We start from the raw sequence: 14,494 nt of genomic DNA, 5'->3' as shown, positions 1-14,494 counted from the left end.
TCTTCTTAACGGGAGTCCAGGAGCTCATCTCCACAAATGGACTTTTCAGGATCCTTGGGTGGCTCCGTAGTTTGAAACCAATTCTGGTTATCGTTTCTCGGCCTTTTGGCTAAGATCAAGTGTAGTATCTGTTCTTATCAGTTTAATATCTGATACGTCCCCTATCTGGGGACCATATATTAAATGGATTTTTAGAACAGGGAGATGGAAAAAGAGCTTGCTCTGTCCACTCCACGCATTGACCTGGTATTGCAGTATCTCCAAGACCGGTGCACCCCTTCTTTAATGCAGTTTCTAAAATCAGAAAGAATTGAATTCAATGTTTTTGTTCATTTTGCTTGTTTGTCGGATTTGGGGATGGACTCTTTGGCTTTGCTTTTCTTCTCCTCATTGGATTTTTCATGTTCAAAGTTGCAGAAGCCAGATTACAAGCTCATTTTGGTTCAACTTCAGCAACTGTGCATTGCATTGCCATGTAATGTGATGCAATGCTATCTTTCTAGCTCTCCCTTTTTACTTCCTTTTGGATAAACAGACATATTAGGCAAGCATTTTGGAGCTTTCACCTAAATAACTACAGGTGGTGAGATAAGCTGCACAATATAATTGACCTTTCAGTATATTGTTGCACACACACCATCTATTTAGCAAATGCCCTTGTTATCAACAGCAGCCTTTTAAACTCACCTGAGCTAACAGGTATGTGCGCTGGTTACTCTGCTGCGCTTAAAATTTCTTTTTTGGTTTGCTACAATGCCTTTTCTGAAACGTTGTCTCCTTCTGCTGGAACACTGACTTCTTTCATTTAATGCCTGCAGACTATAAAAGAGAACCCAACCCAAAAAGTTTGGTTGATTAGTCTGTGGCATTCTGTTAAACTGTTGCTTATGGCGGTCTCTGTGAGCTTCTCAGCGACATTCAGCCAGCCAGGTATCCTGCCTGCAGTAGATGGAATGTGGCAATGGAACGCTGGCTGCGCGTGTCATAATAGGCTCTGAGCCTTTATATACCTGTGCACAGCAGCAGCCACCTTCAGTCTGCTGCTGGACAGCCAGCAGCAGCAGCAGCAGGAGAGGTATGTAATCAGGAGCCCTCCTGCTAAGGGTAGACAGCTGCTCGTTCCACCCCACCCCCCGCCTTAATTGGTTCTCCTCCCTTCCAAGGGTGTTGAGGCGGGTGGGAACAGCAGGGGGTGAAGGTGCTGTGTTTAAAGAGGTGGAGTTATGCAGATCTAAAACGCGTGGATTGCAGCAGCAGCAAGCCGAAAAGTGCAGGCATGTAAGGGATCTAGAGGTTGACAACATGTCTTCTTAACGGGAGTCCAGGAGCTCATCTCCACAAATGGACTTTTCAGGATCCTTGGGTGGCTCCGTAGTTTGAAACCAATTCTGGTTATCGCTTCTCGGCCTTTTGGCTAAGATCAAGTGTAGTATCTGTTCTTATCAGTTTAATATCTGATACGTCCCCTATCTGGGGACCATATATTAAATGGATTTTTAGAACAGGGAGATGGAAAAAGAGCTTGCTCTGTCCACTCCACGCATTGACCTGGTATTGCAGTATCTCCAGGACCGGTGCACCCCTTCTTTAATGCAGTTTCTAAAATCAGAAAGAATTGAATTCAATGTTTTTTGTTCATTTTGCTTGTTTGTCGGATTTGGGGATGGACTCTTTGGCTTTGCTTTTCTTCTCCTCATTGGATTTTTCATGTTCAAAGTTGCAGAAGCCAGATTACAAGCTCATTTTGGTTCAACTTCAGCAACTGTGCATTGCATTGCCATGTAATGTGATGCAATGCTATCTTTCTAGCTCTCCCTTTTTACTTCCTTTTGGATAAACAGACATATTAGGCAAGCATTTTGAAGCTTTCACCTAAATAACTACAGGTGGTGAGATAAGCTGCACAATATAATTGACCTTTCAGTATATTGTTGCACACACACCATCTATTTAGCAAATGCCCTTGTTATCAACAGCAGCCTTTTAAACTCACCTGAGCTAACAGGTATGTGCGCTGGTTACTCTGCTGCGCTTAAAATTTCTTTTTTGGTTTGCTACAATGCCTTTTCTGAAACGTTGTCTCCTTCTGCTGGAACACTGACTTCTTTCATTTAATGCCTGCAGACTATAAAAGAGAACCCAACCCAAAAAGTTTGGTTGATTAGTCTGTGGCATTCTGTTAAACTGTTGCTTATGGCGGTCTCTGTGAGCTTCTCAGCGACATTCAGCCAGCCAGGTATCCTGCCTGCAGTAGATGGAATGTGGCAATGGAACGCTGGCTGCGCGTGTCATAATAGGCTCTGAGCCTTTATATACCTGTGCACAGCAGCAGCCACCTTCAGTCTGCTGCTGGACAGCCAGCAGCAGCAGCAGCAGGAGAGGTATGTAATCAGGAGCCCTCCTGCTAAGGGTAGACAGCTGCTCGTTCCACCCCACCCCCCGCCTTAATTGGTTCTCCTCCCTTCCAACGGTGTTGAGGCGGGTGGGAACAGCAGGGGGTGAAGGTGCTGTGTTTAAAGAGGTGGAGTTATGCAGATCTAAAACGCGTGGATTGCAGCAGCAGCAAGCCGAAAAGTGCAGGCATGTAAGGGATCTAGAGGTTGACAACATGTCTTCTTAACGGGAGTCCAGGAGCTCATCTCCACAAATGGACTTTTCAGGATCCTTGGGTGGCTCCGTAGTTTGAAACCAATTCTGGTTATCGCTTCTCGGCCTTTTGGCTAAGATCAAGTGTAGTATCTGTTCTTATCAGTTTAATATCTGATACGTCCCCTATCTGGGGACCATATATTAAATGGATTTTTAGAACAGGGAGATGGAAAAAGAGCTTGCTCTGTCCACTCCACGCATTGACCTGGTATTGCAGTATCTCCAGGACCGGTGCACCCCTTCTTTAATGCAGTTTCTAAAATCAGAAAGAATTGAATTCAATGTTTTTTGTTCATTTTGCTTGTTTGTCGGATTTGGGGATGGACTCTTTGGCTTTGCTTTTCTTCTCCTCATTGGATTTTTCATGTTCAAAGTTGCAGAAGCCAGATTACAAGCTCATTTTGGTTCAACTTCAGCAACTGTGCATTGCATTGCCATGTAATGTGATGCAATGCTATCTTTCTAGCTCTCCCTTTTTACTTCCTTTTGGATAAACAGACATATTAGGCAAGCATTTTGGAGCTTTCACCTAAATAACTACAGGTGGTGAGATAAGCTGCACAATATAATTGACCTTTCAGTATATTGTTGCACACACACCATCTATTTAGCAAATGCCCTTGTTATCAACAGCAGCCTTTTAAACTCACCTGAGCTAACAGGTATGTGCGCTGGTTACTCTGCTGCGCTTAAAATTTCTTTTTTGGTTTGCTACAATGCCTTTTCTGAAACGTTGTCTCCTTCTGCTGGAACACTGACTTCTTTCATTTAATGCCTGCAGACTATAAAAGAGAACCCAACCCAAAAAGTTTGGTTGATTAGTCTGTGGCATTCTGTTAAACTGTTGCTAATGGCGGTCTCTGTGAGCTTCTCAGCGACATTCAGCCAGCCAGGTATCCTGCCTGCAGTAGATGGAATGTGGCAATGGAACGCTGGCTGCGCGTGTCATAATAGGCTCTGAGCCTTTATATACCTGTGCACAGCAGCAGCCACCTTCAGTTTGCTGCTGGACAGCCAGCAGCAGCAGCAGCAGGAGAGGTATGTAATCAGGAGCCCTCCTGCTAAGGGTAGACAGCTGCTCGTTCCACCCCACCCCCCGCCTTAATTGGTTCTCCTCCCTTCCAACGGTGTTGAGGCGGGTGGGAACAGCAGGGGGTGAAGGTGCTGTGTTTAAAGAGGTGGAGTTATGCAGATCTAAAACGCGTGGATTGCAGCAGCAGCAAGGCGAAAAGTGCAGGCATGTAAGGGATCTAGAGGTTGACAACATGTCTTCTTAACGGGAGTCCAGGAGCTCATCTCCACAAATGGACTTTTCAGGATCCTTGGGTGGCTCCGTAGTTTGAAACCAATTCTGGTTATCGCTTCTCGGCCTTTTGGCTAAGATCAAGTGTAGTATCTGTTCTTATCAGTTTAATATCTGATACGTCCTCTATCTGGGGACCATATATTAAATGGATTTTTAGAACAGGGAGATGGAAAAAGAGCTTGCTCTGTCCACTCCACGCATTGACCTGGTATTGCAGTATCTCCAGGACCGGTGCACCCCTTCTTTAATGCAGTTTCTAAAATCAGAAAGAATTGAATTCAATGTTTTTTGTTCATTTTGCTTGTTTGTCGGATTTGGGGGTGGACTCTTTGGCTTTGCTTTTCTTCTCCTCATTGGATTTTTCATGTTCAAAGTTGCAGAAGCCAGATTACAAGCTCATTTTGGTTCAACTTCAGCAACTGTGCATTGCATTGCCATGTAATGTGATGCAATGCTATCTTTCTAGCTCTCCCTTTTTACTTCCTTTTGGATAAACAGACATATTAGGCAAGCATTTTGGAGCTTTCACCTAAATAACTACAGGTGGTGAGATAAGCTGCACAATATAATTGACCTTTCAGTATATTGTTGCACACACACCATCTATTTAGCAAATGCCCTTGTTATCAACAGCAGCCTTTTAAACTCACCTGAGCTAACAGGTATGTGCGCTGGTTACTCTGCTGCGCTTAAAATTTCTTTTTTGGTTTGCTACAATGCCTTTTCTGAAACGTTGTCTCCTTCTGCTGGAACACTGACTTCTTTCATTTAATGCCTGCAGACTATAAAAGAGAACCCAACCCAAAAAGTTTGGTTGATTAGTCTGTGGCATTCTGTTAAACTGTTGCTTATGGCGGTCTCTGTGAGCTTCTCAGCGACATTCAGCCAGCCAGGTATCCTGCCTGCAGTAGATGGAATGTGGCAATGGAACGCTGGCTGCGCGTGTCATAATAGGCTCTGAGCCTTTATATACCTGTGCACAGCAGCAGCCACCTTCAGTTTGCTGCTGGACAGCCAGCAGCAGCAGCAGCAGGAGAGGTATGTAATCAGGAGCCCTCCTGCTAAGGGTAGACAGCTGCTCGTTCCACCCCACCCCCCGCCTTAATTGGTTCTCCTCCCTTCCAACGGTGTTGAGGCGGGTGGGAACAGCAGGGGGTGAAGGTGCTGTGTTTAAAGAGGTGGAGTTATGCAGATCTAAAACGCGTGGATTGCAGCAGCAGCAAGCCGAAAAGTGCAGGCATGTAAGGGATCTAGAGGTTGACAACATGTCTTCTTAACGGGAGTCCAGGAGCTCATCTCCACAAATGGACTTTTCAGGATCCTTGGGTGGCTCCGTAGTTTGAAACCAATTCTGGTTATCGCTTCTCGGCCTTTTGGCTAAGATCAAGTGTAGTATCTGTTCTTATCAGTTTAATATCTGATACGTCCCCTATCTGGGGACCATATATTAAATGGATTTTTAGAACAGGGAGATGGAAAAAGAGCTTGCTCTGTCCACTCCACGCATTGACCTGGTATTGCAGTATCTCCAGGACCGGTGCACCCCTTCTTTAATGCAGTTTCTAAAATCAGAAAGAATTGAATTCAATGTTTTTTGTTCATTTTGCTTGTTTGTCGGATTTGGGGATGGACTCTTTGGCTTTGCTTTTCTTCTCCTCATTGGATTTTTCATGTTCAAAGTTGCAGAAGCCAGATTACAAGCTCATTTTGGTTCAACTTCAGCAACTGTGCATTGCATTGCCATGTAATGTGATGCAATGCTATCTTTCTAGCTCTCCCTTTTTACTTCCTTTTGGATAAACAGACATATTAGGCAAGCATTTTGGAGCTTTCACCTAAATAACTACAGGTGGTGAGATAAGCTGCACAATATAATTGACCTTTCAGTATATTGTTGCACACACACCATCTATTTAGCAAATGCCCTTGTTATCAACAGCAGCCTTTTAAACTCACCTGAGCTAACAGGTATGTGCGCTGGTTACTCTGCTGCGCTTAAAATTTCTTTTTTGGTTTGCTACAATGCCTTTTCTGAAACGTTGTCTCCTTCTGCTGGAACACTGACTTCTTTCATTTAATGCCTGCAGACTATAAAAGAGAACCCAACCCAAAAAGTTTGGTTGATTAGTCTGTGGCATTCTGTTAAACTGTTGCTTATGGCGGTCTCTGTGAGCTTCTCAGCGACATTCAGCCAGCCAGGTATCCTGCCTGCAGTAGATGGAATGTGGCAATGGAACGCTGGCTGCGCGTGTCATAATAGGCTCTGAGCCTTTATATACCTGTGCACAGCAGCAGCCACCTTCAGTCTGCTGCTGGACAGCCAGCAGCAGCAGCAGCAGGAGAGGTATGTAATCAGGAGCCCTCCTGCTAAGGGTAGACAGCTGCTCGTTCCACCCCACCCCCCGCCTTAATTGGTTCTCCTCCCTTCCAACGGTGTTGAGGCGGGTGGGAACAGCAGGGGGTGAAGGTGCTGTGTTTAAAGAGGTGGAGTTATGCAGATCTAAAACGCGTGGATTGCAGCAGCAGCAAGCCGAAAAGTGCAGGCATGTAAGGGATCTAGAGGTTGACAACATGTCTTCTTAACGGGAGTCCAGGAGCTCATCTCCACAAATGGACTTTTCAGGATCCTTGGGTGGCTCCGTAGTTTGAAACCAATTCTGGTTATCGCTTCTCGGCCTTTTGGCTGCGATCGTATGACTGTACCTTGATTGGTGCGAGTCTCCTGGAGGAATCCGGACCCTTTTGTGGAGGATTTTCTGCTTTTTCCTGTGGTATTCCATACCGACAGAATCCAAGATGTCTTTTGTGAAGAACACCATCCGTTTGTCCGTGGATCCATCTGACCAGAACAAGAACAACGTGGTTTTCATTGTCCAAGACATCGTTGAAGGCAAAGCTGGAGCAAGACGTTCTGGGATCTTCAGTGTCAACGAATTTTCACGTCAAGGTAATTATGACGTTACCTTTATGGACCAGGATGTTTGCCTTAATGTCTTTGAATGGCTCCGTGGTCACTCTAGTGACCCCTGCTTGGAAGGAGTTAGATGGGAACCTTTGTTTGGTCTGCAAGAAAAGGAGGTGACTGTGACTGTCTATAACCCTTTTACAGACCCTGAGCTGCTGGAGTGCTTCCTCTCTCGCTACTGTGAATATGTGCGGAAGGGAGTGAAGCAAGTCAATTGTCTAGGAATCTTTAACTGTCAGTATAAATTCCGTGTGAAATTGAAAAGGGATCCTGACAGTGTGGGGGGCTTTAGACACCCTCCATCAAATTTTTCCGTTGCAGGCCATAGAGGTTTCCTCTTTTACCCAGGCCAGCCCATGTTTTGCCGTAGATGCTTTTCTTTCGGACATACCATGGTAACATGCCTTAAAGGGCAGTGTTGCCGAAATTGCAGAAAGGAGGGGCATATGGCCAACCAGTGTCCAGAGGCCAAGTCCTGTGATGTCTGTGGGAGTAGTGATCACATGTATAAGGACTGTCCTATGAGTGCACCTAGACGTTCTGATAAAGAACAGAAGGAGGAGGAGCTGGAGAGGAGGCAGATGGCAAGCGCACTGAAAGTGCTGGAAAGATTGGAGAGGGAGGAGAGAGAGGGAAGGAGGCGGGAAACTGGTAGAGCCTCTCCCTCTACGGCGCCAGAGGAGGTGTCCCTGAGACCATGTTCTTCTTCTGCTGAAGAAATGAGGAAGAAGCGGAGGGAAGAAAAGGAGTTCTGGAGGGAAGTGGCAAAGGTGGAGAAAAAGGCAGTGTCTGCGAGAATATCTAGGAAAGTGGTGGAAGCAGAGCTGCCTGAGATGATGACTTTTGGAGAGGCAATGGACGCAACAGGATGTGAAGTGCAAATCTCGGAACCCGACAGTCCTGAACACCCTTCGGGTCCTGAAAACATTGAAGATTTTTCTTCGGAGGATGATAGGGGTGCAAAGAAGAGTCGTAGGGAGGATGGTGGGGGCAGTGATGATGCAGATTTTAGTGAGCCTCAGAGGAAGATCAGAACTGCCAGAATGAGGAGTGTGGCTGGTGAAGCCAGCGGGTCGGAAACCAGCTGTTCTGTTCTGATGGCGGAGGAGGATAGTGGTGGTGCTGGATAGTGTCACCATATAATATTGTAAATGTTTTTTCTTTTTGTCCTCTTGTGAGCTTTGGTTTAGGCCAAAGGCTATTTCTTTGTGTAATTGGTGAAGGAGTAGAAGTATTATGGGATTTACCATAGTGTCCCAAAACGTAAGAGTGTTTAAAAGTAAAGTAAGAAGAGCTGCTATTTTTGAGTTTTTAGCTATGCAAAATGCATCTATTTTTTGTTTACAAGAATGTGGGGTAGTGGATGGTGTGAAAGGGGATGAATGGTCTTATGGAGCGTCTGTGTGGTCGGGGAGTGCATGTAATAAGAATGATGGTGTGGGTATTTTGGTTAAAGGAAGGGAGGTTGTTTTGAGTGATTATTTGGTTATTGAGGTGGGGAGATGTATCCTTGCTAATTTTGTATACAAGAATGTAAAGTTTTGTGTTATTAATGTTTATGCGCCAGTTGAAAAAAATGAGCGCAAAAATTTATTTGAAAAAATTAAGCTTTTTGTTCCAGGAAGAATACCTGTGGTAATTGTGGGTGATATGAACTGTGATGTGGGGAGAGTGAATGTGGATGTGTCTGGGAAAGCATTATTGGAGTTAGTGAATGATTTTGGGTTGTGTGATATACAGCGCGTGTGTAACATGAATCCTTTGTTGAACACTTTCTTTTCTGAGAGTGGTAGGGTACAATCCAGATTGGATTATTGTTTTATTTCTAAAAATATGGTTTCTGTTAATTATAGGCAGGAAAACGTTCTTTTTTCAGATCATGTGTGTATGTTGTGTGAGTTGGATATAAAAGTTGATGGAGTGTTTGGGAGAGGATTGTGGAAGTTAAATGTTAAACTGTTAGAGAATGAAGATGTGAGAAAGGAGTATGAAAGGCGGTATGAAGAATGGTGTAAGCATAAAAATGAGTTTGGGAATGTTTGTGAGTGGTGGGACTGGGTGAAGAAACAAACAAAAATGTTCTTTAAAAATTTAGGATACAAGTATGCAGCAATTAAAAGAGAGAGTTTTGTTAAACTGAACGCGCGGTTGAGCGTTTTGTATAAGTTAAGGGAAGGAGGAGTTGAGGTGGAGGAGGATATTTTAGAGGTAAAAAAGGAGATTAGTGAGTTTTTGTTGGAGAGAGGGAGAAGCATAGTGTTTAGGGCAAAGATTGATAAGATGGAGCAGGATGAGAAATGTTCTCGGTTTTTCTTTAAAAAAGTTTTTGGAAAGAAACAGAGTATGAGCGTGGTGTATGGAGCAGATGGAAGTGAGGTGAGTGGAGAGGATATGTGTGAAGAGGTGGCTAAGTTTTATGAGGATCTGTATGCAGTGAAACAGAGGGATGAATGTTTGGAGAATGATGTTTTGAGTGTGTTAGAGAGTAAGTTGAGTGAAGCAGAAAGAGAGAGAGTGATGGGTGAGGTGACTGGTGATGAGGTATGGAAGGTTATGTGTAGTATGGCTTTGAATAAGACGCCGGGGGAGGATGGCCTCCCAGTAGAATTTTATCGTGTGATGTGGGGTGTGATTGGTAAGGACTTTGTGGATGTATGTAAGTATATGTGGGGAAACATGGAGGTGGCTGAGAGTATGCGTGCAGGTATGGTTGTGTTAATTCCTAAGAAAGGGGATTTGAAAAGTCTGAGGAATTGGAGGCCAATAACGTTACTTAATTGTGATTATAAAATCTATGCAAAACTTATGGCTAATAGGATGCGTGATGTGATAGAGAGTGTGATTGGGGATGAGCAGTGTTGTGCGGTACCTGGGAGGCGGATTCATGAGTGTGTGTGTATGTTAAGAGATTGTCTATGGGATTGCATGGGTCGTAAGAAGAGTGTATTTTTGTTAAGTTTGGATTTTGAAAAGGCTTATGATAGGTTGTCGCATGGTTTTTTGTTCAGAGTGTTGTTAAAAATGGGTTTTCCGGCTGATTTTGTTGGGCGAGTGAGAAGTTTGTATGCGGGTGTTTATAGCTGTGTTTTAATGAATGGGTATGTGGGTAGGAAAGTGAATGTGTTTTCGGGTGTGCGACAGGGGTGTCCTTTGTCCCCTGTAGCATTTATTTGTGCAATTGAGCCATTGTTGTGTATGCTGAGGAAAGATAAGGTAATTCGTGGTGTGCAAGTGCCGGGAGGTGGAGGAAAAGAATGGAAGGTGAGTGGTTATATGGATGACGTGTGTGTATTATGTGATTCTGAATGTTCGGTGAGGCGGGTGAAGTTGTTAGTGTCTATTTTTTGTGGTGCATCTGCGTTTAAAGTGAATTGGGAAAAGAGTGAGTGTAAGGGTTTTGGAGGCGGAAGTTTAAGTAGGGATGTAGGTGTGAATGTAGTGAATGGACCTATTAAAGTTTTGGGTGTGAAGTTTTCAGAGAGTTTGGATGGGAAAGAAAGTTGGGATGATGCGAAAGGAAAAGTTGAGCAGAAGTTGAATTTTTGGAAATTGAGGAGTTTATCCTTTTTTGGGAAGATTTTAATTGTTAAGAGTGTGGTGTTGCCAATATTTTTATATATTGCGGTAGTATTTCCACCAGGATATATGTGTATGAGAAGCTTGAATAGAATTTTATTTGTTTTTTTGTGGAACTCGAAAATGGAGAGAGCTAGGAGAGAAATTTTGGTTAAAAGAGTGGAAAAAGGTGGTTTGGGTTTTCCGAATTTGGACGTGTTTTTTGGTGTGAATATCGTTGTGTTTGTTTTGAAAGTGATTAGGGCGGATGGAAAGTTTTCATCTATGTGTAGGTATTTATTTGGAGCGTATTTGTTTCGTTTAAAGTGGCAAGAAAGGGATTTGCGATGTCCGATTGCTTTTGAGGTGCCTGTATGGTATGTGTGGGTTTATAAGTTTTTGGTGAGGTATGAACTGTGTGATGCAGATGTGAGATTGCTGGAGAATAAGAAGGCTGTGTATAGGATGATTGAATGTAGAGAGGTAGAATGTGGAATAAATATGGTTAGGGGTGGTGATGTGCAGAAGGTTTGGAAGAAAGTGCGGATGAGTGGTATGACCAACAAACAGAGTGAAGTTGTGTGGCAGTCTTTACATGGAGTATTACCTGTGAGAGAGTTTCAGAGGAATAGAGGTTTGGTGAGGAGTGAAATGTGTCCAAGAAATGGCTGTGGTGGAAGGGAAAGTGTGTTGCATGTTTTTTGGAATTGCCAGTATGCTAGAGATGTGATTGGGAGAATGGGGCCTTTGTGTAAAGAATTGTGTGGTGTGAATTTGTTGTCTTTTGAGTTGTTTATGTTTGGTTTGGGAATATGTGATGGGACGAAGGAAAGAGTCTTGTGGTTGATGCTTGCATGTATAAAGGAAGTGTTATGGGATGTGAGGAATGTGTATGTGTTTAAAAGGAAGGAAATTGCTGTAAAGGATAGTGTGAAGGTGATTTTGGGGAAGATGTATGTGTGTTTCCTATGGGACAAAAAGAGGAGAGGGGAAGTGGATGCGGAGGGAATATGGAAAGATAAAAAGTGGAGATATATTTTTAGTACCTCTTGATTTTTGTTATTGTTGTTTTGAAATATGAAATAAATATTTCCGATGATGATGGGGACAGCAAATTGAGTATTGGATTTGACGCAGCTGTTTTGATGGAATTTTCCTTTGTCTGGTTTCCATAGACTGTGGAATTTCCTCGTCTGAGGAGAAAAAAAAAAAAAAAAAAAAAAAAAAAAATCTGTTCTTATCAGTTTAATATCTGATACGTCCCCTATCTGGGGACCATATATTAAATGGATTTTTAGAACAGGGAGATGGAAAAAGAGCTTGCTCTGTCCACTCCACGCATTGACCTGGTATTGCAGTATCTCCAGGACCGGTGCACCCCTTGTTTAATGCAGTTTCTAAAATCAGAAAGAATTGAATTCAATGTTTTTTGTTCATTTTGCTTGTTTGTCGGATTTTGGGATGGACTCTTTGGCTTTGCTTTTCTTCTCCTCATTGGATTTTTCATGTTCAAAGTTGCAGAAGCCAGATTACAAGCTCATTTTGGTTCAACCTCAGCAACTGTGCATTGCATTGCCATGTAATGTAATGAAATGCTATATTTCTAGCTCTCCCTTTTTACTTCCTTTTGGATAAACAGACATATTAGGCAAGCATTTTGGAGCTTTCACCTAAATAACTACAGGTGGTGAGATAAGCTGCACAATATAATTGACCTTTCAGTATATTGTTGCACACACACCATCTATTTAGCAAATGCCCTTGTTATCAACAGCAGCCTTTTAAACTCACCTGAGCTAACAGGTATGTGCGCTGGTTACTCTGCTGCGCTTAAAATTTCTGTTTGGGTTTGCTACAATGCCTTTTCTGAAACGTTGTCTCCCTCTGCTGGAACACTGACTTCTTTCATTTAATGCCTGCAGACTATAAAAGAGAACCCAACCCAAAAAGTTTGGTTGATTAGTCTGTGGCATTCTGTTAAACTGATGCTTATGGCGGTCTCTGTGAGCTTCTCAGCGACATTCAGCCAGCCAGGTATCCTGCCTGCAGTAGATGGAATGTGGCAATGGAATGCTGGCTGCGCGTGTCATAATAGGCTCTGAGCCTTTATATACCTGTGCACAGCAGCAGCCACCTTCAGTCTGCTGCTGGACAGCCAGCAGCAGCAGCAGCAGCAGGAGAGGTATGTAATCAGCAGCCCTCCTGCTAAGGGTAGACAGCTGCTCGTTCCACCCCACCCCCCGCCTTAATTGGTTCTCCTCCCTTCCAACGGTGTTGAGGCGGGTGGGAACAGCAGGGGGTGAAGGTGCTGTGTTTAAAGAGGTGGAGTTATGCAGATCTAAAATGCGTGGATTGCAGCAGCAGCAAGCCGAAAAGTGCAGGCATGTAAGGGATCTAGAGGTTGACAACATGTCTTCTTAACGGGAGTCCAGGAGCTCATCTCCACAAATGGACTTTTCAGGATCCTTGGGTGGCTCCGTAGTTTGAAACCAATTCTGGTTATCGCTTCTCGGCCTTTTGGCTAAGATCAAGTGTAGTATCTGTTCTTATCAGTTTAATATCTGATACGTCCCCTATCTGGGGACCATATATTAAATGGATTTTTAGAACAGGGAGATGGAAAAAGAGCTTGCTCTGTCCACTCCACGCATTGACCTGGTATTGCAGTATCTCCAGGACCGGTGCACCCCTTCTTTAATGCAGTTTCTAAAATCAGAAAGAATTGAATTCAATGTTTTTTGTTCATTTTGCTTGTTTGTCGGATTTTGGGATGGACTCTTTGGCTTTGCTTTTCTACTCCTCATTGGATTTTTCATGTTCAAAGTTGCAGAAGCCAGATTACAAGCTCATTTTGGTTCAACTTCAGCAACTGTGCATTGCATTGCCATGTAATGTAATGAAATGCTATCTTTCTAGCTCTCCCTTTTTACTTCCTTTTGGATAAACAGACATATTAGGCAAGCATTTTGGAGCTTTCACCTAAATAACTACAGGTGGTGAGATAAGCTGCACAATATAATTGACCTTTCAGTATATTGTTGCACACACACCATCTATTTAGCAAATGCCCTTGTTATCAACAGCAGCCTTTTAAACTCACCTGAGCTAACAGGTATGTGCGCTGGTTACTCTGCTGCGCTTAAAATTTCTTTTTTGGTTTGCTACAATGCCTTTTCTGAAATGTTGTCTCCCTCTGTTGGAACACTGACTTCTTTCATTTAATGCCTGCAGACTATAAAAGAGAACCCAACCCAAAAAGTTTGGTTGATTAGTCTGTGGCATTCTGTTAAACTGTTGCTTATGGCGGTCTCTGTGAGCTTCTCAGCGACATTCAGCCAGCCAGGTATCCTGCCTGCAGTAGATGGAATGTGGCAATGGAACGCTGGCTGCGCGTGTCATAATAGGCTCTGAGCCTTTATATACCTGTGCACAGCAGCAGCCACCTTCAGTCTGCTGCTGGACAGCCAGCAGCAGCAGCAGCAGCAGCAGGAGAGGTATGTAATCAGGAGCCCTCCTGCTAAGGGTAGACAGCTGCTCGTTCCACCCCACCCCCCGCCTTAATTGGTTCTCCTCCCTTCCAACGGTGTTGAGGCGGGTGGGAACAGCAGGGGGTGAAGGTGCTGTGTTTAAAGAGGTGGAGTTATGCAGATCTAAAACGCGTGGATTGCAGCAGCAGCAAGCCGAAAAGTGCAGGCATGTAAGGGATCTAGAGGTTGACAACATGTCTTCTTAACGGGAGTCCAGGAGCTCATCTCCACAAATGGACTTTTCAGGATCCTTGGGTGGCTCCGTAGTTTGAAACCAATTCTGGTTATCGCTTCTCGGCCTTTTGGCTAAGATCAAGTGTAGTATCTGTTCTTATCAGTTTAATATCTGATACGTCCCCTATCTGGGGACCATATATTAAATGGATTTTTAGAACAGGGAGATGGAAAAAGAGCTTGCTCTGTCCACTCCACGCATTGACCTGGTATTGCAGTATCTCCAGGACCGGTGCACCCCTTCTTTAATGCAGTTTC

General features: G+C 43.8%; 8 non-coding genes across 8 annotated transcripts; all 8 read left to right on the top strand.

Moving 5' to 3' along the window:
- Positions 1-89: 89 nt before the first annotated feature.
- LOC141244201 (U2 spliceosomal RNA) lies at positions 90-280 on the top strand. The gene has a single exon (XR_012308162.1). It is a non-coding gene; the product is annotated as a U2 spliceosomal RNA (small nuclear RNA).
- A 1,114-nt stretch (positions 281-1,394) lies between these two features.
- LOC141244288 (U2 spliceosomal RNA) lies at positions 1,395-1,585 on the top strand. The gene has a single exon (XR_012308223.1). It is a non-coding gene; the product is annotated as a U2 spliceosomal RNA (small nuclear RNA).
- A 1,115-nt stretch (positions 1,586-2,700) lies between these two features.
- LOC141244276 (U2 spliceosomal RNA) lies at positions 2,701-2,891 on the top strand. The gene has a single exon (XR_012308212.1). It is a non-coding gene; the product is annotated as a U2 spliceosomal RNA (small nuclear RNA).
- Positions 2,892-4,006: 1,115 nt separating this feature from the next.
- Positions 4,007-4,197, top strand: LOC141244185 (U2 spliceosomal RNA). Its single transcript, XR_012308147.1, has one exon. It is a non-coding gene; the product is annotated as a U2 spliceosomal RNA (small nuclear RNA).
- Positions 4,198-5,312: 1,115 nt separating this feature from the next.
- LOC141244265 (U2 spliceosomal RNA) lies at positions 5,313-5,503 on the top strand. Its single transcript, XR_012308201.1, has one exon. It is a non-coding gene; the product is annotated as a U2 spliceosomal RNA (small nuclear RNA).
- A 6,155-nt stretch (positions 5,504-11,658) lies between these two features.
- Positions 11,659-11,858, top strand: LOC141244230 (U2 spliceosomal RNA). The gene has a single exon (XR_012308184.1). It is a non-coding gene; the product is annotated as a U2 spliceosomal RNA (small nuclear RNA).
- A 1,118-nt stretch (positions 11,859-12,976) lies between these two features.
- Positions 12,977-13,167, top strand: LOC141244249 (U2 spliceosomal RNA). The gene has a single exon (XR_012308190.1). It is a non-coding gene; the product is annotated as a U2 spliceosomal RNA (small nuclear RNA).
- Positions 13,168-14,288: 1,121 nt separating this feature from the next.
- Positions 14,289-14,479, top strand: LOC141244129 (U2 spliceosomal RNA). The gene has a single exon (XR_012308096.1). It is a non-coding gene; the product is annotated as a U2 spliceosomal RNA (small nuclear RNA).
- The last annotated feature ends 15 nt before the right edge of the window (positions 14,480-14,494 follow it).

This window comes from Phyllobates terribilis, unplaced genomic scaffold (genome assembly GCF_046119375.1).
Source record: "Phyllobates terribilis strain yellow unplaced genomic scaffold, ASM4611937v1 Scaffold_1512__1_contigs__length_269417, whole genome shotgun sequence".
Lineage (NCBI taxonomy): Eukaryota > Metazoa > Chordata > Amphibia > Anura > Dendrobatidae > Phyllobates > Phyllobates terribilis.
Note: the sequence above shows the minus strand (reverse complement) of the source record. Positions and strands in the feature narration are given on the sequence as shown.